Source organism: Rutidosis leptorrhynchoides, chromosome 6 (genome assembly GCF_046630445.1).
Source record: "Rutidosis leptorrhynchoides isolate AG116_Rl617_1_P2 chromosome 6, CSIRO_AGI_Rlap_v1, whole genome shotgun sequence".
NCBI classification, from domain to species: Eukaryota; Viridiplantae; Streptophyta; class Magnoliopsida; order Asterales; family Asteraceae; genus Rutidosis; species Rutidosis leptorrhynchoides.
In genome coordinates, this window is record NC_092338.1 from 290,804,627 (window position 1) to 290,817,493 (window position 12,867).

A 12,867-nucleotide genomic window follows, 5' to 3' on the forward strand; every position below is an offset into this window, starting at 1 on the left:
GTATAAAACATTTTAAGAATAAAATAAAAGCTGAAGCATGTAATTACCATTTTCGAACATGTTAATCTTTAACCAATTAAAGTTAAATCCCAATTAGGATCAAGTTATGAAACATGCTTACAAACTACAAGCAAGAATAAAGAGGTTATACCTTCTCCAAGCTAGGTAGTGAGTGATGAAAATGATGATGATGAATGGAGCTCCAAAAGTATGAAACCTCAAGTAGTTATACCCCAAACTTGTGCACCAATACCCTAGCTTTGGTTAGAATTTTAATTACACTTGAAGTGAGCTTAAAATAAAACTTGAGAACCCTTTCCTTGCTTTAAAAACCTACGGCCAGCATGTATTAGGAGAAAGGAGTGTAGTTTTTTTTTTTTTTATAACTTGATGTGTTTGAATGTATGTTAAGTCCAAGAGAGCTTCACATGTGCATATGGATATATGGGAAAAAAATGGTCAAAAACACAAGTTATTGAACACTGGAACTCAAACTCCCATGCTACTTCCCACTTCAAAAATAAAATAGTTTTCTTTTATAAAATGATTTTATAAAATACATTTTATAAAACTCCCATTTTATTTATTATGTGTACAACATTTATATAAATCTAATTATATAAAGTGTAACATAATTTGATTAATCATTTAACCTATAAATAATTAAATCCATATTATATAAATTAATCCATAATATATATATATATATATATATATATATATATATATATATATATATATATATATATATATATATAAAAGTAATATTTAAGAAAGCCATTTTTCTTAAAGTTCAAGTGTCGCGTATTTAATCAACGATCCAATCGCTAAGATCAAATACAAATAAGGTGTGTCGCTAAGTTTGTTATTGGGTATGACCCGACTTGGATCAAAACATATTAGCCACGTTAATTTAATATGTCTCTCGGGCATACGAAAAACCTTCAATCTCCCACTTGCACGAGAAACATAAGAAATTAATGTAAGTGACAGATACCACCTAACGACCGTCCATCACCCCCAATATGTTGTGACTTTGTGCCATTCAATAACATCATCCCTTTCGAGTTCCCATCTCGAATATGAATAGGTGAATCTTTCATAATATCCTTTCGTCCTAGATGTCATGTTAAATCCAAGAGACACAGAGTGATCAATCTTTTCTAGATTTAACTTTATCAGGCCTTGGACATCTGACTCTCAACGAATAAGAGGGACAAATTCCATCTTGACTAGATACGTCCTAAATATATACCTTGCATTATACCTGAGCTCTTCCTTATGAACTACCATATTTTAGAATAGCGAAGGAAAGAATCAAGGCACCATACTTGGTAAATATCCGAACCCAATATGTATCTCAGGTCAGAGGATATAATGATATTCACCTTTACTCAAGATTACATGTGATCAACCACAAAGGCTCCATTTAGTAAATCTTGAGGGCGGGTCTGCCAATATTTGTATCCCACAAATATCTATGAACCTTGGCTGCAACCTTGCCCCACATTCAATCCGTGAATGTATACCAATCTAAATTCATAATAGTCTAAACCTTACATTTGTTCCCACAAATGTGATCGACTACGGAATTTAGAATAATTTCTTATTCATGGATAAAATATGCAAAATAGGAACTTGACTCAAAATAAATTAATACCATAATTATATTAATGAGTTTGAACAATTTCGTTCCATTGCAATACTTAAAACAGATCATGACCAATCACTAGAATATCGAAGTCCTAATGCACAAACATGTCCTGCATGTTTTGCTCCATGTAAGAGCTTCGTGAGAGGATCCGCTATATTAAGATCTGTGTGAACTTTGCGAATACATATCTTTCCCTTTTCAAATTCATCCCTTATGTAGTTGAATCTCCGCTCAATGTGATGGGTCTTTTGGTGAGCACGAGGTTCCTTGATTTGAGTAATCGCACCCTCATTGTCACAAAAGATCTCAAGAGGGTCCTGAATGGAAGGGACCACTCCTAAGTCGTCTATGAATTTCTTCATCCATGCAGCTTCCTGAGCTACCAATGAGGCAGCGATGTACTCCGACTCTGTAGTGGATAATGCAATAACATCCTGTTTTGAACTCTTCCAAGAGACCGCACCTCCATTTAACGTGAAGACATAACCGGACTGTGATTGAGAATCATCTCGATCAGTTTGGAAACTCGCGTTCACGTAACCTTTTACAGCGAGTTCCTCCTCACCAGACCCATATTTTAGAAACATATCCTTAGTCCTCCTAAGGTATTTCAATATACTTTTAACCGCAATCCAATGACTGTTTCCTGGGTTATTCTGGTATCTACTTGTCAAGCTAAGAGTGCATGACACATCCGGTCTAGTGCATATCATTGCATACATAATTGACCCAATAGCAGATGCGTACGGGACCTTTTTCATTCTCTCTTGTTCATCTTTCGTGGTAGGACACTGAGATGAACTGAGAAGCGTTCCTCTTTGAATAGGTACTAAACCATTCTTAGAGTTCTCCATCTTGAACCTTTTCAAGACCTTTTCAATGTATGCACTTTGATTCAAACCTATCAGTTTCTTGGATCTATCTCTGTAGATCCCAATCCCCAAAACGTATTGTGCTTCTCCAATATCCTTAATGGAGAAGCATTTACTTAGCCAAGTTTTAACACCTTGCATTGCCGGAATATCATTTCCAAATAACAATATATCATCCACATATACTACAAGGAATATGATAGTGCTCCCACTAGCTTTCTTATATACACAAGCTTCATCACCATTTTTAATGAAGCCAAATTTCTCGGCCTCCTCATTAAAACGATGATTCTACATTCTAGATGCTTGTTTCAATCCGTAGATTGACTTCGTTAACTTGCATACCTTTTTAGGATATTTCGAATCAACAAAACCTTCAGGCTGAATGATAAGGCTAAAAAGGAACATATATTTCATAGCATTATCCCCCAAGAAAGACAAGATTTTAGTTGCAATTGTTCCATTTTCAAGTAATATTCGTTTATTTTAAATAAGTGCGAAGACAAAAGGCGAAAACGACGATTTGAAGACAAAAAGGTCCAAAAAGCTAAAAATTACAAGATACAATTAAAAAGGTTCAAATTATTGATGAAGAACGTCTAAAAATGACAAGAGTACAAGTTACAAAACGCAAAGTACAAGATATTAAATTGTACGCAAGGACGTTCGAAAATCCGAAACCGGGACATGAGTCAACTCTCAACGCTCGACGCAACGGTGTAAAAATTACGAGTCAACTATGCACAAGAATAAAATATAATATTTAAATAATTCATAATAAGAATAATATTAAATAATAAAAAGTTGTTAATTGAGCATAGTTCAGGGGTCATAAGTGAAAATTCAATTTAATATTTTGCCTATAAAAGGCGACGTATTTCGTTGAAATGGAGGATACCTTTTTCGATGATATTTTCTATCTATCCATCTATCTATTATCAATATCAATTATCAATATCTATATTCTATATCTCTATCATAATGTTAACTTAATAAGATATAACAATAATCTTAATTTTAATTTTAAATTATGATAATAATAAGATTTATGATAGAGATCGTTTGAGTGTGTAAGTCGAAATTCTGTCCGTGTAACGCTATGCTATTTTTAATCATTGTAAGTTATGTTCAACCTTTTTACATTAATGTCTCGTAGCTAAGTTATTATTATGCTTATTTAATCCGAAGTAATCATGATGTTGGGCTAATTACTAAAATTGGGTAATTGGGCTTTGTACCATAATTGGGGTTTGGACAAAAGAACGACACTTGTGGAAATTAGACTATGGGCTATTAATGAGCTTTATATTTGTTTAACTAAATGATAGTTTGTTAATGTTAATATAAAGATTTACAATTTGGCGTCCCTATAAATTACAATATACACTCAATCGGACACGATGGGCGGGGTATTTATATGTACGAATAATCGTTCATTTAACCGGACACGGGAATGGATTAATAGCCACTAGAATAATTAAAACAGGGGTGAAATTATGTACAAGGACACTTGGTATAATTGATAACAAAATATTAAAATCTTTGGTTACACTCAGTCGACATCCTGGTGTAATTATTAAACAAAGTATTAAAATCTTGTTACAGTTTAAATCCCCAATTAGTTGGAATATTTAACTTCGGGTATAAGGATAATTTGACGAGGACACTCGCACTTTATATTTATGACTGATGGACTGTTATGGACAAAAACCAGACGGACATATTAAATAATCCAGGACAAAGGACAATTAACCCATGGGCATAAAACTAAAATCAACACGTCAAACATCATGATTACGGAAGTTTAAATAAGCATAATTCTTTTATTTCATATTTAATTTCCTTTATTTTATATTTAATTGCACTTCTAATTATCATTTTTATTGTTATTGTATTTAATTGCACTTTTAATTATCGTACTTTTTAATTATCGCAAGTTTATTTTATCGCACTTTTATTATTCGCAATTTCATTATCGTTATTTACTTTATGCTTTAATTTAAGTCTTGTATTTATTTTTAATATTTTACATTTGGTTTTAACTGCGACTAAAGTTTTAAAATCGACAAACCGGTCATTAAACGGTAAAAACCCCCCTTTATAATAATAATATTACTTATATATATATATATATTTGTATTTTTACAATTATTGTGTGTAAAAAATATAGTGTTATACTTCACGAGCTCCCTGTGGAACGAACCGGACTTACTAAAAACTATACTATAATACGATTAGGTACACTGCCTATAAGTGTTGTAGCAAGGTTTAAGTATATCCACTCGATAAATAAATAAATAACTTGTGTAAAATTGTAGCATATTTAATAGTATTTCGCACTAAAAATAATACTATTTTGTATACACCCCCTACGACATCAAGTATTTTTGGTGCCGCTGCCGGGGAGCGCCGAAGCGAAACGCTATATAAAAAAAAGGAATCTAGACAACTAGTTACCTTATTTTAAGATATATTCGAAAAAAAAAAAAAATTTTAAAAAGAAAAAAAAATCTCGTTTTTTAAAAAAAAAAATTAAAAAAAAAATTTACACTAAAAAAAAAAAAAAATTTTTTTACGAAAAAATAAGGTTTTTTTTTAGTGTTTGCCCCCCCTTCGATTAGTTTTTTTACCCCATTCAATTAGTTTCGCCCCCTCTCGAGTCGGAGTCAAGTTCCGCCACTGTTTGTAGTTATTCAATCAAACAATATTTTAAACCAATAATTGGTTGTTTCTATTAAAAAAAAAAATCACAAAAAAGGATTTCAATTGGCTTGTTCCAATTGTGGGTTATCTCGGCCAACATAAAGTAGAAAGCAAGTAAGAAGCAATTTGGTGACAATTTTTGATTTCTAATTCTTTAAATTGTCTACATTTAAATTCGTACAATTTGGTGACACCCTATGACCAACTACTCCCAAAAATCTACCGTAAAAAAAAAAATTAAAATAAAAATAAAAATAAAAGAGTGATAGGATCAGTAGGCTAGCTAGTTCACTGGGACGTGTGACTACCTACACAAAATTCAATGAATCACACACAAAAACCAATATTCAACCCCATGTGATTTACAAGTTCAAAGCATTCAAAGAAAGATTCTGCCAACCCATTTTTGCCTACTCCGTAATATTTTCTTTTTATTAGTTGTAAGTATTGTACTAAAAAAAAAAAAAAAATTTTAAAAAAAAAAAAAAATTTAAGTTTTATTACCTTTAGATTTTTAGAATCTAGTTACAACTTTTAGTATTAAGTATAGTTTTTGCCTTAGTATTTATTTTTACTACCAGATTTTTAGGCTTTGCCGTAAAATCCCTTAAGTGCTTATTCCTTAGACTAAGTTTTAGGTGCTTTAGAATTTTGCGACGCCATTTTTCGCGCTATTTTCTTATTTTTATTTTTCGACGCCGTTTACCTATGTATCAATTACAATTCCAATTAGTGATCTCTATTTGTAGTTTTAATTTTAAGATAGTGATAGTTATAAGGTTGGATTAACCGCGTGTTTACAAACCACTCTTCGTCTTTTTCATTTTTCGACACTTTTCGACGCGCAATCTTTTTCTCTCTTATTTCTCGCCATTCTAGTTTTTAGGACTTAGAATTTTTTCTACTTCTTCTCTAAATTTCTTAAAATTACGAAAATTTATTTTAAGTGGTTAAATTGATAGACATCAAAATTTTCTGGTTCGTAGTAATAGTTGGATTTGTACGTGGACCGGGTTATTGGAGCCAAACAGTCCTCAATTATATTGAGACCAAACGAATCCTGCCCCTCTGCTGCATCTTTTGGCTATTCGAAACGTGGGCAAAATCAGAAAAGTCTATTGATTGGATAACTTATATAATTTTTCTTTCCTTTTTAAAAACTAATAGGATATTCAGTGAATGCACCGAGCAAGACGTTCACCACCTTTTGTACGTTCACCACCTGTAACTCGATCAAGACATCTAGCAAATATTGTCGCCGTTGATTTTTCTTTAGAATCGTCATCCAGTCGACCAAGTACTCCAATTCAAATCTCCGATAATCCATTTTTTGAACCCAACCTCACAATTGAGAATCCAGAGAATATTCAGGAACGGTTTGTAGATCCTGAACCATTAAACTTTCCTCCGGAACCACCAATCATTCAAACAGAGATTGTTGAGGAACGAACCATTAAATCAGAATCATCTAGTGATACCGATTCAACAAATTCAATTATGGAGAATCTGGAACCTCTAAGTATGGAAGACCGAATGAGAGCTAAACGCACTGGCCAAGGTCACGCAATTACTCATCCTGACATTAATGCGGCAGATTATGAAATCAAAGGACAAATTCTACACATGGTGACTAATCAATGCCAATTTAGTGGTGCGCCGAAGGAAGATCCTAATGAACATCTACGTACCTTTAATAGGATCTGCACACTATTTAAAATCCGAGAAGTGGAGGATGAACAGATATATCTCATGTTATTTCCCTGGACTTTAAAGGGAGAAGCCAAAGATTGGTTGGAATCGTTACCTGAAGGGGCGATTGATACATGGGATGTTTTAGTTGACAAATTTCTTAAACAATTCTTTCCTGCATCTAAAGCCGTAAGACTTCAAGCAGAAATTGTTACGTTCACACAGAAACCAAATGAAACTCTATATGAGGCGTGGACAAGATATGGAAAGTTGTTAAGAGGATGTCCGCAACATGGTTTAGACACCTGTCAAATAGTACAAATATTCTACCAAGGATGCGACATCACTACAAGGAAAGACATAGATATAGCAGCTGGTGGTTCTATTATGAAGAAAACCGAAACTGATGCTTACAAAATTATTGATAATACTGCTTCCCACTCACATGAGTGGCACCAAGAAAAAGATATCGTTAGATCATCTAAAGCAGCTAGAGCCGATTCTAGCCATGACTTAGATTCCATTTCCGCAAAGATAGATGCTGTGGAGAGACGAATGGAAAAGATGACTAAAGATATTCACTCAATACGAATTAGTTGTGAGCAGTGTGGAGGACCACATTTGACAAAAGATTGTCTCAGTATTGAACTAACAATGGAACAAAGAGAGAATATTTCATACATAAACCAAAGGCCTGGAAATAATTATCAGAATAATTATCAACCGCCAAGACCGATTTACAATCAAAACCAGAATTATAACCGAAATATTCCATACAACAACCAACAAGGTCCTAGCAATCAACAAGTATCTAATAATACTTACAATCAGCAAAGACCTAATTTTCAAAACAAACCACCACAACAAACCGATGATAAAAAGTCGAATTTAGAAGATATGATGACGAAGCTAGTTGAAACTCAAACTCAGTTTTTCACATCTCAAAAACAAACCAATGAACAAAATGCTCAAGCATTTAGAAATCAACAAGCATCTATTCAAAATCTGGAACAAGAAGTAAGTAACCTAGCAAGGTTAATAGGTGAAAGAAAACCGGGAAGTCTACCTAGTGATACAAATGCTAACCCCCGGAATGAAACAGCTAAAGCCATTACCACAAGAAGTGGTACAACACTTAAACCACCGGAAATACCTGTAACTTCTGATGAAACTATTCCTACTCCACAAGAACCACAACCTGATCAAGATAAGGAAAAAGAACCGGTAGTTGAAAAGGTTAATGAAGATAACATAGTTAAGGATAAACCTTATGTTAAACCATATCAACCACCACTTCCTTATCCGAGTAAAATGAAGAAAGAGAAACTTGAAGCCGAGCAATCCAAATTCTTGGATATGTTTAAACAGATAAATGTAAATCTTCCTTTCATTGATGTGATTTCAGGAATGCCTAGATATGCTAAATTCTTGAAAGATCTAATCTCAAATAGAAAGAAAATGGAAGAACTCTCGGCTGTTACTATGAATGCTAATTGTTCAGCAGTGCTGTTGAATAAGATACCAGAAAAATTATCTGATCCAGGAAGTTTCACAATTCCATGTTTTCTGGGTAGTCTTAGTTCAATAGAAGCATTGGCAGACCTAGGTGCTAGTATAAATCTAATGCCGTATTCACTATACGCTAAACTAGACCTTGGAGAATTGAAACCAACCAGAATAAGCATTCAACTAGCCGATAGATCAATAAAATATCCTAGAGGGATAATGGAGAACATGCTATTTAAAGTTGGTACTTTAGTATTTCCAGTAGATTTTGTTGTTCTGGACATGAAAGAAGATTCTCAAGTTCCTCTCATATTAGGAAGACCATTCTTAAACACGGCTAAAGCAATGATAGACGTGTTCGGTAAGAAACTGACCCTAAGTATAGAGGATGAGAGTGTTATCTTTTCAGTTGATAGAGCAATGCAACAACCACAATCTGCAGATGATACATGTTATTATATTCAAACTATAGATGCACATGCAGAATTATTAGAAGAATTTCCAGAATTACAAGGAACAGGAGAATGTTCTTTAGGAGAAGGTAATGAACCAATTGATGAAGCTGAAATGTTAGCTACACTTATAGCTAATGGATATGAACCAACAACAGAAGAAATTCAAATGCTAAAAGAAGAAGACAAATATCGATACAAATCATCGATAGAAGAACCTCCGAAATTAGAGTTAAAGCCACTTCCAAACCATTTGGAATACGCTTATTTACATGGTGAATCTGAATTACCTGTAATAATATCGTCTTCTCTTACTAAAAATGAGAAATTACAACTCATTTCTGTGTTGAAAGCTCATAAACCAGCCATTGCATGGAAGATTCATGATATTAAAGGAATAAGTCCTTCGTATTGCACACATAAAATCCTTATGGAAGAAGGTCATAAAACGTATGTGCAACGCCAACGAAGACTAAATCCTAATATGAAAGATGTAGTTAAGAAAGAGATTATTAAACTGCTAGATGCAGGTTTGATATATCCAATTTCTGATAGTCCATGGGTAAGCCCAGTTCAATGCGTGCCTAAGAAGGGTGGCATGACTGTCATTACAAATGAGAAAAATGAGCTTATTCCTACTAGGACTGTAACAGGATGGCGTGTGTGTATTGATTATAGAAAATTAAATGACGCCACCAGAAAAGATCACTTTCCCTTACCTTTCATAGATCAAATATTGGAAAGATTAGCCGGAAATAGTTACTATTGTTTTCTAGATGGATTTTCCGGATATTTTCAAATTCCAATAGCACCCGAGGACCAAGAGAAAACCACATTCACGTGCCCTTATGGTACTTTTGCTTACAAACGCATGCCATTTGGACTTTGCAACGCCCCTGCAACCTTTCAAAGGTGTATGATGGCGATTTTTCACGACATGATAGAAGAATGCATGGAAGTATTCATGGATGACTTTTCAGTCTTCGGTGATACATTTAAATCATGTCTAGTTAATCTGGAACGAATGCTAATTAGATGCGAACAATCAAATCTAGTTCTTAATTGGGAGAAATGCCATTTCATGGTTAAAGAAGGCATCGTTCTTGGACATAAAATTTCAAAAGAAGGAATTGAAGTGGATAGAGCTAAAGTAGATGTAATTACTAAACTTCCACATCCCACCAATGTTAGAGGAGTTAGGAGTTTTCTAGGGCATGCCGGTTTTTACCGAAGTTCATAAAAGATTTTTCTAAAATTGCCACTCCTATGAATAAACTCCTAGAAAAGGATGCGCCATTCATCTTTTCAGATGAGTGTATCAAATCTTTTAATATTCTTAAAGAGAAACTCACTAATGCGCCGATCATGATAACACCAAATTGGAATCTACCATTTGAACTAATGTGCGATGCAAGTGATTTTGCAATGGGAGCCGTTTTAGGACAAAGGATTGAAAAACGATTTCAACCTATTTATTACGCTAGTAAGACATTACAAGGAGCACAGACGAATTACACAACTACTGAAAAAGAACTCCTTGCTATTGTCTTTGCTTTTGACAAATTTCGTTCATATCTCGTTCTATCAAAAACAATAGTCTATACCGATCATTCTGTTCTTAGATACCTATTTTCGAAACAAGATGCCAAACCACGATTAATTCGTTGGATCTTACTATTACAAGAGTTTGATATTGAAATCTGAGACAAAAAGGGAGCAGAAAATCTCGCCGCTGATCATCTTTCTCGTCTTGAAAATCCCGATTTAGAAGTTCTAAATGAATCAGCCATAAAAGACAACTTTCCTGATGAATATCTATTGAAGATAGATTATAAAGAAATACCATGGTTTGCAGACTATGCAAACTACTTAGTTTGTGGATTCCTTGAAAAAGGATTATCGTACCAAAGACGAAAGAAATTCTTCAGTGATATAAAACACTATTTCTGGGAAGATCCACATCTGTTTAAAAGTTGTCCCGATGGAATAATACTCCGATGTGTATTTGGAGATGAAGCTAGTAAAATATTAAACCATTGTCACACAGGACGAACAGGAGGGCATTATGGGCCTCAACTAACAGCAAGAAAAGTTTATGATGCTGGATTCTATTGGCCTACAATTTACAAAGACACACACCTTCTTTGCAAATCCTGTGATGCTTGTCAAAGGGCCGGAAAAATAAGTCAACGTGATGAAATGCCACAAAATGTCATCCAAGTATGTGAAGTATTTGACATTTGGGGTATTGACTTTATGGGTCCATTTCTAAAATCTCATAATAATCTATATATACTCGTAGCCATTGATTATGTATCTAAATGGGCGGAAGCACAAGCTCTCCCAACTAACGATGCACGAGTTGTAGTCAACTTTTTAAAACGTCTTTTTGCAAGGTTTGGAACACCGAAAGCTTTAATAAGTGATCGGGGAACTCATTTTTGTAATAATCAACTTGAGAAAGTTCTCAAACGTTATGGAGTAACTCATAAAATCTCAACCGCATATCATCCACAAACAAGTGGACAAGTTGAAAATACCAACCGAGCTTTAAAACGTATTCTAGAGAAAACCGTAGGATCAAATCCGAAGGAATGGTCCATTAAATTGGAGGATGCACTCTGGGCTTTTAGAACAGCCTACAAAACTCCAATTGGAACCACACCTTTTAGACTTGTTTATGGAAAAGCATGTCATCTTCCAGTAGAAATTGAACACAAAGCATTTTGGGCTTTGAAAACATGTAATCTTGATTTACATGAAGCTGGACGTCTACGATTAAGTCAACTAAACGAATTAGAAGAATTAAGACATGAAGCATACGAAAATTCGTTAATCTATAAAGAAAGAACGAAGAAATGGCATGATAAAAGAATCAGAAGTTCAAAAGAATTTAAAGAAGGAGACATAGTTCTTCTTTTCAATTCACGATTCAAGCTATTTTCTAGAAAATTGAAATCAAGATGGTCTGGACCATTCATAGTCAAAAGAGTTTTCCCATACGGAACGATAGAATTAATAAATTCAAATGGGATTGAATTTAAAGTTAATGGTCACAGAGTTAAACATTACATACATGGTCCAATGGAAGTCGGCAACGAAGTTAATCACAATTTTGACACCACAGCTAACTAAGTGTGGGGAGAATCAAGTCTTTAAAGGATAATATGTATTTCTGTTAGAGTTAGATTGTCTGTTTTCATGTAGTTCTCGAAAATGGAACCCGAATGGTCTTTCCCTAGCAGACCCTAAAGAACTAGTCTTCTCCCCCCATTCTGAATTTTTATTTTTTTTAGGTTTTTACAAAATGAAGACTGCCTGTGAACTAAACCATGGTCTAATGCTACATGCTTTGATCACTAAACGTAATAATGACATACTACCGAGTGAAATAGTATCAGTAATCAGAGAAAGAATGGATGGAGTTAGAAAAGAATCCAGATGCGAAGATAATAAGTTACAATTTGGTAAAGAAAAATCAAAATCCGCAGCGAAAAGAAGAGCACGACACCTAGAAAGATGTCACAAATGCGGAAAATGGTCACATGGAGGTAAATGTTCAAATAATCAAACCTATTCAAATACCGAATTTGTTACTTTATGCAGAGACGGACCGTTCATATGTTTAGAAGAAAAGACACTGAATGCTCGAGGTTACGCCTATGTAGCCATGGAAAACCAATTAAACCGACTATCTTATGAATGAGATAGATCATATAACTAAGAAATCTATTTCACAGGTATGTCTGTACAGTTTTTATTTTTATTTTTATTTTTAACCTTTTGATAATAAACGCTAATTTGTTCGCTAAAAAGTATTAAATTGGTATTGAATAAAATTAGGTTTGGCGACCGAAATTATTGATATCATTAAAAAATTTATTACATCACTGCGAAATTTAACGTTTATTCTTAAGGTATAAATATCTTTAATCAATCAACCCAAAAAATTTCAAAAATTCGTCATGAGTTAAATTAGGTCTTGGAACCG